This window comes from Dendrobates tinctorius, unplaced genomic scaffold (genome assembly GCF_039654945.1).
Source record: "Dendrobates tinctorius isolate UK_male_01 unplaced genomic scaffold, ASM3965494v1 ptg000046l, whole genome shotgun sequence".
Taxonomy (NCBI): Eukaryota; Metazoa; Chordata; class Amphibia; order Anura; family Dendrobatidae; genus Dendrobates; species Dendrobates tinctorius.
In genome coordinates, this window is record NW_027361714.1 from 35943725 (window position 1) to 35964563 (window position 20839).

The 20839-nt window shown below is 46.5% G+C and overlaps 1 long non-coding RNA gene across 2 annotated transcripts in view; it reads left to right on the forward strand.

Moving 5' to 3' along the window:
* Window positions 1-61: 61 nt before the first annotated feature.
* LOC141089428 (uncharacterized) overlaps window positions 62-20839 on the forward strand; it is a 71123-nt gene continuing 50345 nt past the window's right edge. The window contains exon 1 of one of the 2 annotated variants that reach the window (XR_012232282.1): window positions 62-283. This is a non-coding gene — a long non-coding RNA (uncharacterized lncRNA). The remainder of the gene's footprint in view (window positions 284-20839) is intronic. The other variant, XR_012232281.1, reaches the window with a different exon arrangement.

A 20839-nucleotide genomic window follows, 5' to 3' on the forward strand; every position in this document is an offset into this window, starting at 1 on the left:
CCGTTTCCTTCCCGAACGTGTTCTCCATGTGGCTTACAGCCACAGGTTGCTTGTAAAACCCCCTGCAGCAGAGGGTTGGGTGTGTCAGTTTGGTCTTGCAAGTGTGCAGAGCAGAAGGTTCTGCAGAGTTCCAACTGTGTGAAATAACACAGGCAAGTGGAGCCAAAAGGCCTGGTACCTCTCAGCGTACATGGTGGTGCATTCGTCCACGGCAACTGGTCTCGGAGGTAGAGTGTCCTGTGCCCAGCTGCAAACCAGAGGATATTGTGTGCTGTGCATTTTTGTGAGTATGCTGAACATTAAAAGAGACTCTGCTTTGAACTATGATGGGTCATTGCCTCATCGCTGCAATGCAATAGGCAGAAGATTTATCTATGAGTCACTGCTCACAATGATAAACATAGGAGAACTTGGTAATGTTGACCTGTCTTGCAGCCAGTGAGCCTAGAAGCATATTCTTCTGTATATGTTCTTAGAGATACGTTGTATACTTCAATGTATTTTTATGTTTCTTGTATACTGAGTTGAAGAAAAGTCAGACTTTTTTTGTTCCTGTAAAACTGATAAAAGTAATTTAAAGCAATTACAAAAAGTGGCTCTTTTTGTGACTCTCCCCTGTAATTGAACCCACTTCCCTCAACATTACAGGCAGGAGCTAAAGGTAATGAGTGACAGGCTCTGGTGATGTAATGGAGAGAAGTTTTGACTTCACAGGCAGATTGTACTGATACATTGTGCACAGCAGAGTATTTCTATGACTCCGTATTCTACAGTAGAGGGGGTCTAAAAGATTTTTTTTTTTTTTTTTTTTATCCCATAAAATTACTAAAAAATAGTGAAAACATGTAAAAATACTACAATTTTTAAGGCTTTTTTTAAAAAAAAATTATTGGAGTAAAAAAATGGTGTGATATTTTTTTTCTCTATTAAACCCATAAAAATGTAATGCTGAGGCTGTGTTCATAAATGCTACATTTTTTTTTCTACTACTTGTTTTCCGCTATTGCTCTCTGTGGTGAAGACATTTCCAATCTTTTTGTGATTATTGCGTGTCTTCCATGTATCTTTTATGCGAGTTCCCCATATTTAACACATTTTTGGTGCAGATGTGAATTCACGTTTTTAATTTTTTTTAAGTACTGTAGAAAAGTTTTGTTTGTGTGCTTGAAAATGTAACCACTTTTCACTCTTCATGTGTTTAATTCAGATAGAGCCTATTGTGACCGGGTCACTAGAACCATATGTGAGCAGAGATATGTGTTGCAAAGGTTATTATCCTGCAAGATGAGAAAGCCATACGTTTCCCTCCAGCATAACTTGATAAGATAAGAGATGGGTGGGACGTCTAATCACCATATCGCCACCTCAAGGGTGTGGTTGGAGGGAGTTAAATGTCCATCCACTGCTTTTTTACTGTCTGTGTTGTTTTGGAGGAAGGAAGCTGCCATGCGTGTTTGTCCCAGAAGACAGGAGACATACTGGGAAGGACTTTGTATGGACTTTTTATTTTCATTTGTGCCAGAAAGGCTGTTTTTGTTACTATTTTGGGATTTATGGTTTATGAAGTAATAAACCACTCGGAGACTAACCCCTTAACGAGCAAGTCATTTTGTAGATTAAAGACCAGTCCTTCATTTTGAAATCAGACCACTGTCACTTTGTGCTTATAACTCTGGAATGCTTCAATGGATCCCGCTGATTCTGAGAACGTTTTTACGAGGCATATTGTACTTCATGTTAGTAGTAAAACTTCTTCAATATGACTTGCGTTTATATATAAAAAAACAAATATGGTGAAAAGTTTTAAAATTTTGCAACTTTTAATCTTTATGCTTTTAAATCAGAGATATGTCACAAAAAATTAATAAATATTTCCCACATGTCTACTTTACATCAGCACAAATTTGGAACCAAAATTTATTTTCTTGTTAGGAAGTTATAAGGGTTAAAAGTTGACCAGCGACTTCTCATTTTTACAACAAAATTTACAAAACCATTTTTTTTTTTTAAGGACCACCTCACATTTGAAGTCACTTTGAGGGGTCTATATGTCAGAAAATACCCAAAAGTGACACCATTCTAAAAACTGCACCCCTCACGGTGTTCAAAACCACATTAGTTTATTAACCCTTTAGGTACTTCACAAGAATTGAAGCAATGTGGAAGGAAAAATTGAACATTTAACTTTTTTTTTTTTTTCTTTTTTTTTTTTTTCCCAAATTTATATTTGGAAACAATATAATTTTTTTTTTTTTTTTTTTTTGGGCTTCAGAAGAAAATGAACCACAATATTTGTTGTGCAATTTCTCCTGAGTACACTGATACCCCATGTGTGGAGGAAGGCCAATCTTGAGGCGCATGGCAGTGCTCAGAAGGGAAGGAGCATCATTTGAGATTTTGAATGCCAAATTGGCTGAAATCGAGAGCGAACGCCACGTCGCGTTTGGAGAGTCCCTGATGTACCTAAACAGTGGAAACCCCACAAGTGACCCCATTTTGAAAACTAGATCCCCCAAGAAACTTATCCAAATGTGAGGTGAGCACTTTGAACCCCCAAGGGCTTCACAGAAGTTTATAACTAGAGTTGAGCGACTTTTGGTTTTTTAGGGTCGCGTTTCGTTTCGTGAAACCCGACTTTTCCAAAAGTCGGGTCGAGCAAGATCGTCCGATTATAGGGAAAAGTCGGGGTCGTCCCGAAACCCAATGTAAGTCAATGGGGAATAAAAGTCGGCAGTGAGAGGAGGACAGGAAACACACCTACAGTGCCCATTTGAATGCCAAAAGCATCAATTCTTCTTACTTAAGCTTGTCAACCTTAATTAACTTCATAATACAAGTTACGCACTGAAAAATGGGGGTTATTTGGCTAAAGTTGTGGGGGGGAGGGCTGGCTCCAGGTTTTCATGTGCCCTGGGCGAAAGAGCGCCCCTTTAACACATACCACAACTCATCATGCTCCGATACGGCAGATAAATAGCGGTATAGTACAATGAAAAATACCTCACTTTTTACATCTCATGACGAGGCCCATCTATTTCTCCATACAGAATCATTGGTCCCATATAATGTTTGAAACAGTATATGATGAGCTCCACATAATGCTACAGTATATGTTGGTCCCCATGGATGAAGCTCCACTGTCTTATGGGCCCAAATAATGCTCCAAACATAATGGGCCCCATTTCTAATGCTCTAGTGTATAATGGGCCCTGTAAATGCTGCTCCAGTGTCTGATGTCCACCTTTGGAATGTTCCAGTGTATGGTGGGCCCCATCTATCATTCTCCAGAGTATAGTGATCCCCAAAAATTGCTGTCCCAACATTGAAAACAATCAAATAAGTCTCCTCGCTAGGGAATCCCTGTACTTGTCTGGACAGGTGCTGTAGCTTGCTTAACAGCTCGCCAGCCGTTCTCACGCCCAGTATGGATTGCACGTGATTGCACAAAGGTTAGAAAGGGTACCGTATCCCTGGATAACATGTATGGATAGCGTACACATTCAAAATATATGTCTCAGGAGGCAGGCTCAGACGGTGTTAGGCCCAGTATGGATTGCACGTGATTGCACAAAGGTTAGAAAGGGTACCGTATCCCCGGATAACATGTATGGATAGCGTACACATTCAAAATATGTCTCAGGAGGCAGGCTCAGACGGTGTCAGGCCCAGTATGGATTGCACGTGATTGCACAAAGGTTAGAAAGGGTACCGTATCCCTGGATAACATGTATGGATAGCGTACACATTCAAAATATGTCTCAGGAGGCAGGCTCAGACGGTGTCAGGCCCAGTATGGATTGCACGTGATTGCACAAAGGTTAGAAAGGGTACCGTATCCCCGGATAACATGTATGGATAGCGTACACATTCAAAATATGTCTCAGGAGGCAGGCTCAGACGGTGTCAGGCCCAGTATGGATTGCACGTGATTGCACAAAGGTTAGAAAGGGTACCGTATCCCTGGATAACATGTAAGGATAGCGTACACATTCAAAATATATGTCTCAGGAGGCAGGCTCAGACGGTGTCAGGCACAGTATGGATTGCACAAAGGTTAGAAAGGGTACCGTATCCCCGGATAACATGTATGGATAGCGTACACATTCAAAATATATGTCTCAGGAGGCAGGCTCAGACGGTGTCAGGCACAGTATGGATTTGACGGCCCAGATTACACAGCGGAGGAGCAGGGAGAGGTAAAGATTGCAAATGCTGGGGCCCTGCCCAAGCAAGGGGGGCCCACTCGTGGGCGTCGGTACTGGCACTGGGCCCCTCATAGTACAGCGGTGTGTCTGACGGCGGGTGTGCACCACCACCGTCAGAGACACTTGATTGCACTATGAGGGACCCTGTGCCAGTGCCCGCGCCCAAGAGTCGGCCTACCCACCTGTCCAGGGCAACGGCACTCGCACGGTGTCGTGCGGTAGGTGGTGACCCCGGCCATGGGGGGGGAGGCAGCACAGTTAGGGAGTTTTAGAAAGTGGCATATGTTTTGATGTTGGACATTCAGCTGATGCAAAAGGCGAAATAGGTGAAGTACCAGGAAGAGGTGGACCAAAGCAAGCCATTTTTCTGTCACCCTATGTGTCATCAGGGGAAGGTGGGACAAAATCCTTGGAAACCCATGCGTGGTTCATTTTAATGAAGGTTAGATCATCCACATTTTGGGTTGACAGACGGGTCCTTTTTTCTGTCAGGATTGATCCAGCTGCACTGAAGACTCTTTCCGATAGCACACTTGCAGCTGGGCAAGCGAGCTCCTGTAAGGCATATTGGGCCAATTCAGGCCAGGAGTCCAGTTTAGCGGCCCAATAGTCAAAGGGGAATGACCTGTGTGGGAGAACATCGATATGGGAGGAAAAGTAGTTTGTAACCATAGTTGACAACTGCTGTCTCCTGTCACTTTCCATCGCTGCAGTATTACCAGTTGTGTGAGCGGTACTTGAAAAATCAGTCCACAACATTGTCATGAAACCCCTGTCTCCAACGCCACTTCTGCTGTGTGCACCACGAACACCTCTGCCAAGCTGCCCCTGGCCGTACGGCTCGTGTGAGAACCATCACCGCTGCTGTGTGCTGGGAATGCCTCAAGCAACCGATTTACCAGAGTTGCTTGTTTATTAGCCAATATTAGGTCAAGGTTCTCCTGTGGCATGATGTTTTGTAATTTGCCTTTATAGCGTGGATCCAGGATGCTGGCCAACCAGTAGTCGTCATCGTTCATCATTTTGGCAATGCGGGGGTCCCTTTTTAGGATCCGCAAGGCATAATCTGACATGTGGGCCAATGTTCCCGGTGTCAATGATGCACTGCGAGTGCTGGGTGGAGGAGCACTTTCTGGCAAATCCACATCCCTCCAGTCACGCACAAACCCTGTACCAGACCTTGCCACGCCAACATTTTCACTTGCCCCACGAGATGCATCCTCCTCCCCTAAGTAATCATCCCCATCATCCTCCTCCTCTTCTTCCTCCACCTCGTCCCCTGAGCAGACAATGGCTGAATGTCATCAAGGATTCCCTCCTCCTCTTCCTCCTCATCAAAATTGGCTGCAGACGCCTGCTCCTTAAGGTGCGTCAAAGTTTGCATGAGCAGACGCATAAGTGGGATGCTCATGCTTAGGATGGCGTCGTCTGCGCTTACCAGCCGTGTGCATTCCTCAAAACACTGAAGGACTTTACAAAGGTCTTTCAGCTTCGACCACTGCACGCCTGTCAACTCCATGTCTGCTCTCAAAGTGCCTGGCCGTGTATCCTCCCACAAATGCATTATGGCCTGCCTCTGCTCGCACAGCCGCTCCACCATGTGCAGGGTGGAGTTCCACCTTGTTGCAATGTCGATAATGAGGCGGTGGTTGGGAAGGTGGAGCAATCGCTGCAGCTTCTGCATACGAACGGAGTGTACAGGCGACCGGCGGATGTGCGCGCACAGTCTTCGCACCTTCTGGAGCAGGGCTGTTAACTCCGGATAATTTTTGAGGAAGCACTGCACCACCAGGTTCAAGGTGTGAGCCAAGCAAGGTATGTGGCTGAGTTTTGAAAGGGCTATGGCTGCCACAAAATTACGGCCGTTATCACTAACTACCTTGCCTGCCTCAAGATGTACACTGCCCAGCCATGACTCAGTTTGTCGCTTCAAGTACTCGGCCAGCACCTCGGCGGTGTGTCTGTCGCCCAAACACATCATCTGCAACACAGCCTGCTGATGCTTTCCACTAGCTGCTCGATAGGGGGACACATCGTGTGCAACAGTGGCAGCTGCAGATGGAGTGCTCGTATGACTGCGCTCTGTGGACGAGCTTTCGCTTCTGGAGGAGGAGGAGGAGGGTCGAACGCCTACAGCCAACTGTTTCCTATACCGTGGGCTAGGCAGCACTGTCCCACCACCGCTGTCCCCTGTGGACCCTGCATCCACCACATTAACCCAGTGCGCAGTGATGGACACGTAACGGCCCTGGCCATGCCGACTGGACCATGCATCAGTTGTGAGGTGCACCTTTCCGCTCACTGACTGCTTGAGTGCATGGACAATGCGGTCTTTCACATGATGGTGGAGGGCTGGGATGGCTTTGCGAGAGAAGAAGTGGCGACTGGGTAGGTCATAGCGTGGTACTGCATAGGCCATGAGTTCACGGAAAGCTGTGCTTTCCACCAACCGAAAGGGCATCATCTCAAACGAGATTAGTTTGGCAATGTGGGCGTTCAAACCCAGTGTACGCGGATGAGAGACTGAGTACTTTCTTGACCTACTCATAGTGTCTGGGAGGGTGAGCTGGACTTGAGAGCTGCATATGGTGGAAGTAGCGGTGGACAGGGCGGACTGAGAGAGGGTTGATGATGGTGATGGAGTTGGTGTTCTTTCTGATGGCCTAGAATCAGTCTTTCGTTGATATAACAGTGGGATTCCCTGACTGCTGTGGTCTTGCAACGACACCTCAACATTTGCTGCTGTGCTAACCGGTGGGCTTACAGTGGGGGAAACAATGTAGCGTTGCTGATTACCTTCGTTGTGATCAGTTGCACATGTGGCACTTGAGGTTTGGTGTTGTGTCCACGCTTGCAAGTGCATGCTGGTTAAATGTCTAAGCATGCAACTGGTATTCAAATTTTTCAGATTTTTCCCTCGGCTAAAGGTCTTTGCGCACTTCTTACAGATAACCTTGGCCTGATCATGAGGATTTTGTTCAAAAAAGTGCCACACTGCACTCTTCCTACTTTGGCAGACATTTTGCGGCCTAGCACGCTGTGATCTTTTGACCCTCTGGACAAGCTGTCCAGCAACTCTTTTGATGTTTGGAACCTGTCTTTGGAGTGCTCCGGGCCTGCCAGATAACAGCTGTTGCGATGTCGATGTCTGCTGTGGATGCTCCTCATCTGAGCTATTGGAAGCAGCACCCTCTTCCCCCAATGGATGCCAATCTGGGTCAACAACTGGGTCATCAATCACCTCCTCTTCTATGTCATGTGCACCTTTCTCTGTGTCACCGTGTATGGTGGTATAGTGTGCGGGAAGGGGCACCTGAGTCTCATCAGGGTCAAAATCTGGCTCTGTACACTGCGAGGACAATGTAGTGCTCTGAGTGAATGTACAGGCAGAATCATCCATCAGCGGCTGTGCATCAGTGCACTCCATGTCAGATTCATCTTGGCCTGGGTAATTCACCATTTGACTTGATAATCCAGGCATGGTATGTGAAAACAGCTCCATGGAGTAATCAGTAGTATGGCCTGCGTCATCCTTCAATCTTGGTTGGGGTGAAGGACACAAGGAAAGGTGTGGTTCATGAACATGAGCCTCCAATGACGACTCAGTGCTTTTACTTTTTACAACTGAAGAAGAGGAGGTGATAGAGCTGGAGGCTGAGTCAGCAATGTAAGACAAAACTTTTTCCTGATGCTCTGCCTTTAAAAGCGGTTTGCTAACTCCTAGAAAACTAAGCGTTCGAGGCCTTATGTAGCCAGAAGATGACGCAGGGTCAGCACCTCCTGCATTCGGTCCTATTTTGCTCTTGCCACTACCATCATTACCAGCTGCCAACCCCCGCCCAATTCCACGGCCTCTTCCACCAGCCTTCCTCATTTTTGGTAGAAATGTAGACAAAATCCAACAAACTATATAGTAATGTAAAACAAGGTGTCTATAGGACAGGGGAGATTTAGAATTTCTGCACACACTTGTGGACAGTGGACACTTTTGGATTGTGTGAGGCCCACTGATATCTGAGCGCTATGTGACAGGCTCGATGGCACAGCTGCCTGTGACCAAAGTGACGAGAGGATAATGGAGATTTTGAATCTCTGCGCACACTTTTGGACACTGGACACTTGTGGATTGTGTGAGGCCCACTGATATCTGAGCGCTATGTGACAGGCTCGATGGCACAGCTGTGACAAAAGTGACTAGAGGATAAGGGAGATTGGATTGCTTTTAAAAAAAGCAGTTTGCGGAGCAGTGGGTAAACAGCAATGCCAGCGTGTCAGGAAGCCTTAAAAGGCAGCCCAACAACCAACACCACTGATACACCACAATATAGCCTCCCCTTGCACTGCACACACAGTGACTTGTGTGTTGTGCAGGCCAAATCGCTAGCAGTAGAAGCAGTTTTTTTGTCTTCTTCCCTGCCTAACGCTCTCCCTACAGAATCAGCAGCAACCTCTCCCTATACTAAGATCGGCAGAAGTAAGATGGCGGTCGGCATGCACGCCCTTTTATACCCCCTGTGACGCCCACCAAAGCAAGCCAATCACTTGCATGCCCTTCTGAAAGATGGTGGTGACCCGTGCCTAGGTCATCACGTTGCCCACAGTGTCCGTGGATCCTGATTGGCTGAAGAAGAGCGCAAAACAAACTTTTGAAACACGACTTTGGCGCGTAAGTCGCCGACCTCGTGGCCGACCTCATCCTAGGGTCGGGTTTCGTTTCATGAAACCCGACTTTGCCAAAAGTTGGCGACTTTTGAATTTTTTTCGACCCGTTTCGCTCAACTCTATTTATAACGTACAGCTGTAAAATTTAAAAAATCATATTTTTTTTCCACAAAAATGATCTTTTCACCCCCCAATTTTTTATTTTCCCAAGGATAACTTTACCCCAAAAGTTATTGTACAAATTGTCCTGAGTACGCTGATACCCAATATGTGGAGGTAAACCACTATCTGGGCGCATGGCAGAGCTCAGAAGGCAAGCAAGGCCGTTTGACTTTTTCAATGCAAAATTGGCGGTATTTGAGATCGGACGCCATGTCACTTTTGGAGAGCTCCTGATGTGCCTTGTGGAAACCCCCCACAAGTGACACAATTTTGGAAACTAGACCCCCCCCCAAGGAGCTTATCTAGATGTGCGGTGAGCACTTTGAACTCCCAAGTGCTTCACAGAAGTTTATAACGTAGAGCCGTGAAAATAATCACATACTTTTTCTTTCCCACAAAAATGATCTTTTTGCACACATTTTTTTTCACCAGGGTAACAGGAGAAATAGGACCCCAAAAGTTGTTGTGCAATTTGTCCTAAGTACGCTGATACCCCATATGTGGGGATAAACCACTGCGATCGCCTTACTGCGATCATTTGGAGGCAGAATGCCCAAATCCACAAAAGGTGAAGAATTGGTTTTATTTTTTACGTCGTTCCTCATGCGGTATTAGAGATATGGTGACTTTATTCCTCGGGTCGGTACAATTACAGCGATACCAGATTTATAACCTTTTTTCATGTTTAGCTTCTGTCGCACACTAAAATACACTTTTTTGGGGGGAATCTTTCTGTAAGAAATTTTTGCAACGCCGTATTTTGAGAGCTATAATTTTTCCATATTCCGGCTAACAGTCATGTGCGGGCTCGTTTTTTTTGCGGGACGAGCTGACGTTTTTATTGGTACCATTTTTGGGCACACAACATTTTTTGATTGTTTTCTATTCCCATTTTTGTGGAGGCAAAAAGAACAAAAACTAGCATTTCAGGAATTGTGTTTTTGGTTTTTTTTTTTTTTTTTCTTCATTCCGCGTGTGGTAAAATTAGAATGGCAGCTTTATTCTTCGGGTCACTACGATTACAGCGATACCTCATTTATGTTTTTTTATGTTTTGGTGTCTTTTACACAATAAAAACTTTTATAGAAAAAATAATTATTTTTGCATCACTTGATTCTGCGAGCTATAACTTTTTTTATTTTTCCACTGATGGAGCTGTATCGCAGCTCGTTTTTTGCGGGACAAGATGACGTTTTCAGCAGTACCATGTTTAATTATATCCGTCTTTCGGATGGCGTGTTATTGCACTTTTTCCAAGCGGTATACCGCTTAGAAAAAGTATAATTTGCTACTTTGTGGGTTTTTTTTTTTGTTTTACGGCATTCACTGAAGGGGTTAACTAGGGTGACGCTTTTATAGATGGGATATTTACGGACCCGGCAATACGAAACGTGTATTTTTTGTTTCATTTTTTTTTTACATAAAAATGTGTTTTTAGGGGATTTTTTTATTAATATTTTTTTACTTGTTCTTTTATGGGACTTTCACTTTCACTGCTGGTATAATACATTGCAATGCTCCAGCATTGGAATGTATTATGCCTATGGAGAAAGCTGCTGACACCATACTGCGAGCATGGTCTTGGCAGCTTTCCGTAGCTGAATGACCCAAAGGTTGTCATGATAACCTCCGGGTCATCATGGCACAGGTCGGGCCCCGCGATTACATCGCGGGGAGCCCCCTATCCTCTGCCTCTCCCCCTGTATGCTGCGATTGCGCTCTATCGCAGCACTCAGGGGGTTAACAGGCGGGGCGAGGGGGCGCTGCTCCTGGCTGTCAGTGCAGGAAGCTCAGCCACTGCAGCACTGAGCTCCTGCACTGATCAGGCAGGAGAGGCTGAAATTTCTCCTGCTCGATCGCTGCTGTGTTCGGTCAGTCAGATTGCCTGACCAATCACAGCACTCTGGGTGTGGGGACTGACTGCAAGGGTCCCCACACCTCATCCCGTGCCTGTCAGCTGTCATACACAGCTGTTAGCACTGAACTGTCACTGCGTGTTTAAACGCAGTGACCGTTCAAAGGTATGACATGCACAGTCCATCCAGGTGCGGTAAGTTTCCACCGGACTATGACGGACTATGCATGTCAATGGACATTAAGGGGTTAACCTAAAGTGTTCTTGTGTCTACCTCAAGGAGCAGCTAAGTGAGCCGACCTTCCAAACTATAGAGAAAAAATGCACCAAAACCGCATAGTTCTGCAGCATCTTTAGACGCTCCGAGGGCATAGTTTTCATGACATCACATGCACTTTGCTTAGAGATTCATGCCATATTCACATGTAGCGTAAATGCTGCATATTTTCTGCTGCTTTTTTATTTTGCACAGAAATTCTGCTGCATTTAACTGTCCAAGCAAAGTGGATGTAACTACCTGATAACTGTGTAGGGGAGAAGGGGGAAAAGGGGCCCGTTGTGTGTCCGGGCTGCAACTAGGAGGACTGTCACCCGGGTCCCCAGGGGGCACGTTGCCGGGGAGAACAATTGCTGGCCAGGACTGACAGTTGACCAGAAAATGTGGGGGCGGGTCAAAGAAAGGGGGTGGAGAAACTGTAAAACGAGCGGTGGAGACCAGCAGGAGAGACTAGGTGGGGAGAGAGACAGGAGGGAGGAGTCTAAGTGGCGTCCAGGAGCAAGAGTGAGTCAGCACTTTCGAGAGTGGATGGTGCCGAGCAGCGCGAGGAAGATGCCCAGCAAGACCCGCGGTCGCCCCTGCCCTGCTCCATACCGCGGTTGCGTCCTGTACAGCGAGACCCGCGGCCGCCACTGCCCCACTCCATACTGTGTCCTGTACAGCGAGACCCGCGGCCGCCACTGCCCCGCTCCATACTGTGTCCTGTACAGCGAGACCCGCGGCCACCACTGCCCCGCTCCATACTGCGGCCTGTACAGCGAGACCCGTGGCCACCACTGCCCCGCTCCATACTGCGGCCTGTACAGCGAGACCCGTGGCCACCACTGCCCCGCTCCATACTGCGGCCTGTACAGCGAGACCCGTGGCCACCACTGCCCTGCTCCATACTGCGGCCTGTACAGCGAGACCCGTGGCCACCACTGCCCTGCTCCATACTGCGGCCTGTACAGCGAGACCCGCGGCCACCACTGCCCCGCTCCATACTGCGGCCTGTACAGCGAGACCCGCGGCCACCACTGCCCCGCTCCATACTGCGGCCTGTACAGCGAGACCCGTGGCCGCCACTGCCCCGCTCTATACCGCAGCTGCGGGCTGTACTGCGAGACCCGCGGCCGCCACTGCCCCGCTCCATGCTGTGGCTTGTATGGCGAGACCCGTGGCCGCCTCTGCCTTGCCTCCCGACGAGACAACCCCGGCGGTGGGGGACCGGCAAGGGGCCTGTATCAGCCACCCAGCACCAGGGTGTAAGAACTTCCGAAGCCTTTGTCAACTCTTCCTTGGCTGGACCCAGCAGCTAAGGCGCCGCCCGGACATTCCCCCCCGATACCAACTGTGCAGGACGTCAACCATCTTACACTAAGGGTGAAAGATGGCTATGACCTAGGGCCGGCGCACTAATGTAAAGGATCAGAGATTTGTGTACCTTTGTTTGTTACGTATTGTATTTAGTCATGTGCTGGATCTGTGTCTAGTAATTACTCTATGTAATGCTGTTTGTAATATAATGTAGTAATGCTGTTGTAACGCTGCTGTGATACACTTTATTGATCCCGAGGGAAATTATGGTATTGTATAAGTGACACTTCGTTTGTTCATATTTAGTCCAAGGACCCGTAGCCGGCCATACCGTGGCCACATAGCCGCCTCTTCTCGCTGTACCATTTAGTATTGTGTTACCTGTGTATTTGTTTGGCTTCCCTGTGTGGAAAACTGTTGTCAGCTTTACTCATTATCCATATGCAATATATAAAAGTTGATTTTAACCCTTGCTCTGTTTCCGGCTCATCACTGCATACTGCGTACCTGTGATTACCATATTTGCGCTCCCTGTGCCTCTAAAGACGCTGCTGAATTGTGCAGGTTTGGTGCTTTTTTTTTTTTTTTCATTTGTCTTGTATGTGGAGCATTAAAAAATACACATGTAGAAAAAACTGCAGACACTTTTTTTTTTTTTTTTTCCAAAGCTCTTTAGTATAAAACCACTATAAAAAAACACTTAAAGATGCAGCTTCACATTTGCACGAGAAACGCATCAAATAAGTTGAAAAGGCATAAAAAAGTCAATTAGAGAAAATTGTTTTTGTGTAGTTTGGTGTGGACACCTGCAGAAAACAAAAAGCTCAGGATTTCTGCTTCGTGTGAACATGGCCTTACAGACAACAAAAAGCCAGATGTTACAGTGGGTATGGAAAGTATTCAGACTCTTTACATTTTTCACTCTTTGTTTCATTGTAGTCATTTGGTATATTTAATGAGGAAAAAAAATGAACTTTTTTAATGTACAATCTGCACCCCATCTTGACAGAAAAAAACTGAAATGTAGAATTTTTTGCAAATTTATTAAAAAAGAAAAACTGAAATCACATGGTCATAAGTATTCAGACCCTTTGCTCAGACAGTCATATTTAAGTCACATGCTGTCCAGTTCCTTGTGATCCTCTTTGAGATGGTTCTACTCTTTCATTGGAGTCCAGCTGTAGTTAATTAAACTGATAGGACTTGATTTGTAAAGGGACACACCTGTCTATGTAAGACCTCACCGTGCATGTCAGACCAAATGAGAATCATGAGGTCAATGGAACTGGCCAAGGAGGTCAGAGACAGAATTGTGGCAAGGCACAGATCTGGCCAAGGTTACAAAAGAATTTCTGCAGTACTCAAGGTTACACAGTAGCCTCCTTAATCCTTAAATGGAAGAAGTTTGGGACCACCAAAAGTCTTCCTAGACCTGACCGTCCAGCCAAACTGAGCAATCGTGGGAGAAGAGCCTTGGTGAGAGAGGTAAAGAAGTACCCCAAGATAGCTGTGGCTGAGCTCCAGAGATGCAGTAGGGAGATGGGAGAAAGATCCACAAAGTCAACAATCACTGCAGCCCTCCACCAGTCGGGCCTTTATGGCAGAGTGGCCTGACAAAAGCCTCTCCTCAGTACAAGACATGAAAGCCTGCATAGAGTTTGCTAAAAACACATGAAGTACTCCCAGATTATGAGAAATAAGATTCTCTGGTCTGATGAGACGAAGATAGACCTTTATGGTGATAATTCTAAGCAGTATGTGTGTAGAAAACCAGGCACTGCTGATCACCTGCCCAATACAATCCCAACAGTGAAACATGGTTGTGGCAGAACCATGCTATGGGGGGTGTTTTTCAGCTGCAGGGACAGGACGACTGGTTGCCATTGAAGGAGGTATGAATGTGGCCAAGTACAGAGATTTCTTAGAGGAAAACCTCTTCTAGAGTGCTCTGGACCTCAGACTTGGCCAAAGGTTCACCTTCCAACAAGACAATGACCCTAAGCACACAGCTAAAATAACAAAGGAGTGGCTTCAGAATAACTCTATGACCATTATTGACTGGCCCAGCCAGAGCTCTGACCTAAACCCAATTAAGCATCTCTGGAGAGACCTGAAAATGGCTGTCCACCATCCAACCTGACGGAACTGGAGAGGATCTGCAAGGAAGAATGGCAGAGGATCACCAAATCCAGGTGTGAAAAACTTGTTGCATCATTCTCAAGAAGGCTCATGGCTGTACTAGCTCAAAAGGGTACTTCTGCTCATTACTGAGCAAAGGGTCTGAATACTTATGACCATGTGCTATCTCAGTTTTTCTTTTTTTTAATTTACAAAAAATTCTACATTTCTGTTTTTTTCAGTCAAGATGGGGTGCAGAGTGTACATCAATGAGAAAAAAAACTTTTTTGAATTTACCAAATGGCTGCATTGAAACAAAGTGAATTTTTTTTAAAGGGGTCTAAATACTTTTTTGTACCCATTGTATATAGTGAAACTACATAAAGATGAGAACGTTCTGGCTGCTCCAACTTTAAATGAAGAATCAAAAAATAAATCCACATGTCTCTTTTAGTGATGAGCAGGAGGCACAGCTGACGCTGCACTAGCCCTGACTAATCAAAACTCGCGCGGGGGATGCTGGAAGGTGAGATCCCTTCCAGCCACCAAGTACCACTGATCTGGATGCTAGACCAGAATCCCGTGAATCAATCCACTCATCTCTAGACCCAGCAGTCCCGGACACAGTGCACAGTCCCTGATTTGGGTTTACACCCTGCAGTCTCTGAATGTCCCTCACTGCCATTGCCCCTCTGACATCTCCCCCTGGCAGAGTAGAAAGAAATGGTGTATGGGTGTGCATTGGGGTGTGGCCAGGGTCGTGGACAAAACTTGCCATGATGCACTACGCACGAGGCATAATTTGTCCCTTTTACTTATGTTCTTCAAAAATTGGGAGGCATACTACCAACATGACCATATATTTAAAAAAAAAAAAAAAAACAGTTTGTCCAGAATTCACATTCCACAGAGAGTATTGATTTTTAGAGTGACACAATGGTTCTTGCATATCAAAAAGACTAAAGGAAAAACTGTCTTTGTTGTCCATACCAACCAATCAAATTTCAGCTTTCATTTCATAAACTGCTCTGTTGAAAGAAAAGAGGCACTGTGATTGGTTGCTGTGGACAATAAGACAAGTGGTTTTTTTTTTTTTTTTAATAAACTTGCTTTGACTTTCATTAATTTTTTAGGTTCTGGTACTGGCCACTGGGTGTCAATATTTTCTAACTTGTGCATGCAGAGTGAAACATTACATTTATGCCAGTGTACAAGAAAACCTAGTGTCAGAAAAAAAGTACATAGACTTGCTGCTATTTTAAAGACATGGGTGCATAACATTTAGGCCGGAGTCACACTGGAGAGGAATACGGGAGAGTAAGAGGCGCAAAAAGCACGCATTAGACACGGACAAATGATTCTCTATGGGGTCACTCGCACCAGGCGTATATTTCTCATCCGTATCCTACGCTCCGTGCCACTCGCAGCATGCTGCGATTGTCAGCGTACTACGCCAGTAATACGCCAATGCAAGTCTATGGGTGCGCAAAAAATACGGATTACACACGGACCACACATGTGACTTGCGAGAAATACGCACCAGGTGTCTTTTAGAAACCCTGTCATAGGGCTCCATTATATGTCCATTTTGCAAGCCTGCGAGAAAATCTCGCCATACGGATGCTGACATGCGCAAAATACACGACCACACCTTGATTACGGATGACCTACGGTGCACTATTTAGGGGTCTGTCATCCGTATTACGCATGTAAAATACTGACTGTATTTTGCGCAGGTTAGTGTGACTCCAGCCTAATGATTAAAATGGTCAAATACAAAGTAATCAGCCTTTTAAAAACAGAAGTGAATAACCAAAGGACATTGATATTACAGAAAGTTTCATCAAAACATAACTTTTATGCAGCATCCATAATTTAACTGTTAAAATATAGGTCACATGTCATTAACATTTTATCACAAGGCAGTTGTGTATGTATTGAGTGAGCTCAAGAGTTTGATAAACAGCCTCCACCTGCCTCTAACAGAAGAGACCAGAGTTAACTCCGATAGCTCTACAGCCATTTAGATGGCACTGACAATATTGGTTGCTAGGTGGGGGCTTGCCTGTTTGGGCATCCATCAGCCTGCCGTGACACAAATGCGTGTTGCCGATGTGTTGCCTTGTCAGTCGAGGACCTTTTGAAGACTCCCTTCATACTACATCCATGAAGCCTATAAAAAATGATACAATTATGGTACTGTCATAATCATACTGACCTGAGAAGTAATGTTGGGTCATTTGAAACCCAAAAACTATGGCAGAATTGATTTTATTTTCACAATTTCACTACACTTAGTATTTATTATGCATATATGTGGCGCCCCCAGGAGTATGGTCGCCACAGTGGCATTGCCTTCCTCCAGGGAGGGTGATGTCAGGCTTGGAAGCAATGAAGGGTCTCTCTGGCAGTTAACCATAACATGCAACACAGTTCCCACTCCGGGCCAGCAGAGGGAGCTCTGAACCAGAATTGAGGGATGAGTGCTCTCTGAGGGCCAGGAAGGGAAATGAGGAGTTAGTGTGAGGAGGCCGAAGTGTGTAGACGTGGAGAGAGAAGCTGGGGGACTGAGCAGAGTTGAGAGCTCGTTCCCAGCTGGAGCGCATGATCTGGAGCCTGGTTTCCACGGTTGTATGGTTACTGAAGGTCCTGCAACAGAAACCAGAGGAATAGGAAGCTGTAAATGCTCTATTCCTATCTAAGACTCGGAGGCATAACAGTGACGTGTGAGCCAAAGGAGATAGAAGGCTACAGCTGTCTGCCATACGAGGTAGATCTAAAAGGAAACAAGAAGGAGGAACGTCAGTGTAACACAGTACTGCATGTACCTCAAGTAAGCGCTAGGAAGGAGACTACACAACCTATATGCATAGAGAGAGATTCCGGAGTTGCTTCCAGGCTAATCGGCTCCTGTGCCATCTGTAATCTGGACCCTGGACTGTGTGGCGCCCCTGAGGCTCAGTCGCCACAGAGCTACTGCACCTCCTCCTGAGGTGTGGTGCCCCACCATCCAGGTAAGTTGGAGGCTCCTGACCATGCTCCAACACCTGCATCCCACACAACACGGTAGTTCAGCAAAGCCACATTGCGGCTCTATGCTTGGAGAGTAGCAGAGCACCTTTGGTGGCTCCCTGCTTGGAACATGAAATGTGCTGGGAGGTGGGTGGAGTTAGAATACATAAAAGAGCTAGAAGGTTTAGAATTTCAAGTCAGTCACTCAGAGAGGAGTGAGGAAAGAAGATCCCTGAGAGAGGGATGGAGGAAGGAGGTGCTGCAGCAGACCTCAGTGACCTGGGTCTGCTGGCACGGGAAAGGAAAGGAGAAAGACATTGAACCGAAACCTGATCTTCCATAAGAAGGAAAGACTAGTACGGAACTTAGGAGTAAAAGGGAACAGAGGACGTGGGTTAGAGGAAGAACCCTGCCTAGAAGTTCTAAGAGCAAGGCCGGGGCCCGGTCCCTGAGGTTTTATGGACACTAATGGTTCTACAGCAGACACCGGTGGATTAGTGGGCTGTAAATGCTCTACTCCCATCTAAGACTTGGGGGCACAACAGCAACATTGATAGAGAGTCGGGACTCAGGATTAAGGAGTCCCCGAAGAAGGCTACAGCTGTCTGCCATACAAGTAGAGTTCTTGGGAACATCTGTCAGGAGGCACTCCAGGGTAACTCAGTACTAGGAGTGCTTCACACTTAAAGGCGCTATAAGAGGAGACGTTCAGAAAGGCACATGTTGGCGGAGTGTTGGAAGGGAGCATTCCATCTGGCCTGGAGGTTGATTGAGCCCCTGACCCGGAGGACACAGTACGGAGGCAGGCACCTGTATGTGTACTACAGACTGTGAGTAAAGCTTTGGAACTACAAGCCCTGGTGTCCTCCATTCATTCTTGCGCCAACGTACCCAGCACCGCTACATCTGGGTACCAGCTTCTACACCGCTTGTGCCTCTCCTCTCCCCCTACATCTACACTGCCCTGGGGCTACAGCTCCACCTGTGGGGAGCTTCACCATCTTGGCTGCAACACACCACCAGTCCCAGAGGATCTGTATGCAGCGTCGGCTCAACATCTCACTCGCCGAACACCACAGGTGGCGTCACGAACTATTCCATTAACTACATTCCACCATTCAACTTCCCCTATTTACACTCGGCGCCCAGGGCCACGTCACCGCTGCTGTGACACATCCCGCCGGCCCGGTACCGAGGACCCCACGGCCGTGGGAGGGTGACCCAAACTGCACCTACAAAGTAAAGGTAAACTACATTCCGCTGTGTCCTTGCCTTCTTTCTGCAACTTCTCCAGCACTGCTACATCTGTGCCAGACACTGCATCCTCTTCCCCAACACCGATCTACACTGCCCTGGGACTACAGCCCTGCCTGTGTAGAGCTACAACATCATTGCTGCACCACACCATCTGTCCCAGAGGATCTGTTTGCAGCGTCGGCTTAACACCTTCCTTGCCGAACACCACAGGTGGCGTCATGAATCATTCACTCATAAAATTTATTCCCATCTCTCAACTTCCTTTTGCATGGGCGCCCAGGGCCACGGACCGGGTCACCGCTGCTGTGACACCTCCCTCTGAGAGACTGGCCCGGTACCAAGTACCCCACAGCCCTGGGAGGGCGACCCATATACATGATAAAGTGAATGGTCAAAACTACACCTTATCTATTAAAACAAGTCATTGTAAGGAGGAAGACCAGGCTGTGTGTGCCTGCATTGAGCCGGGTCCGGAACTGTAGAGGCTGCGTCCAATGTTGCCCGGGGGAAAGAATAGGGGACCGACAGGTCCCATGACCTGGGAAAAGGGGGCGGGTCTAAGCCAGAAACAGAGCTGAAAGAGCATGAAGCAGCAGTTAGTCTGGCGCCGGCAACAAGAGCAGAAGGAAGCGTGCGGCTCGATCTACAGGGTGACAGACAGTGCGAAGACGAGCAGCGGCAGAGATTAAGCGAGAGCTCCAGACAGACAGTGAGTGTGCAGAGCGCTGTGCCCGGCTAGGCTTGATCCACCTAAGGACGCCACGCCGGCCATTGCCAATACTACAACCCTCATCAGTCTGTATTCGAATGAGGAACAGAGAAGACCACAATAAGTGCCGTTTACATATCACTGTCGCGTTAACCCTTTGTTTACTCATCTTGCTGCATTGCTCCATTGGTTAATGTTATTAGCTCCCTGCGAGGAGACCATTGTCACTCTATTCTTTTAGCCAAATAAACAACCTTATTATACAGCCTTGTTCTGCAATCCCAGTGTGACTGCATTCCCGCACCTGCTTACACCATCATATGGTTATACGGCTATGTACCAGTTACTAGACTGATTCAGTAGGTTTGTTTGTAACTTGTATGTAAGTTGGTACAGGGTAAAAAACAAACAAAAGCTAATACCGCATAGTTCACTTCTCCGGATGCCATCCTGCTAATTGCCCACTGTATGTTCCTCCTCTTTCCATTGTATTTCCAGCCTCATTACTATTACTACCAGCCGCAATCAGGCCTCGGAAGTCACTGCGCGTCATAAGGTCACTTTGCACATCTTGATGTCATGATATGGAATCATAGAATCGTAGAGTTGGAAGGGACCTCCTGGGCCATCTGGTCCAACCCCCTGCTCAAAGCAGGATTAGCTAAATCATCCCAGTCAGATGTCTGTCCAGCCTCTGTTTGAAGACTTCCATTGAAGGAGAACTCACCACTTCTCGTGGCAGATTGTTCCACTAATTGATCACTCTGTCAAAGTTTTTTCTAATATCTAATCTGTGTCTCCTCCCATTCAGTTTAATCCCATTGCTTCTAGTCTTTCCTTGTGCAAATGAGAATAAAGATGATCCTTCTACAATGTGACAGCCCTTTAGATATTTGTAGACAGCTATTAAGTCTCCTCTCAGTCTTCTCTTTTGCAAACTAAACATTCCCAAATCCTGCAACCTTTCCTCATAAGACAGGGTTTGCAGACCGGTCACCATTCTGGTCGCTCTTTTCTGAACTTGCTCCAGTTTGTTGATGTCTTTTTTAAAATGTGGTGCCCAAAACTGGACACAATATTCCAGATGAGGTCTGACCAAAGAGGAGTAGAGGGCAATAATGACTTCACGTGATCTAGACTGTATGCTTCTGTTAATACATCCTAGAATTGCATTTGCCTTTTTTGCTGCTGCATCACACTGTTGACTCATATTCAGTCTGTGATCTATTAGTATACCCAAGTCTTTTTCACATGTGCTGTTGCTTAGCCCTATTCCTCCCATTCTG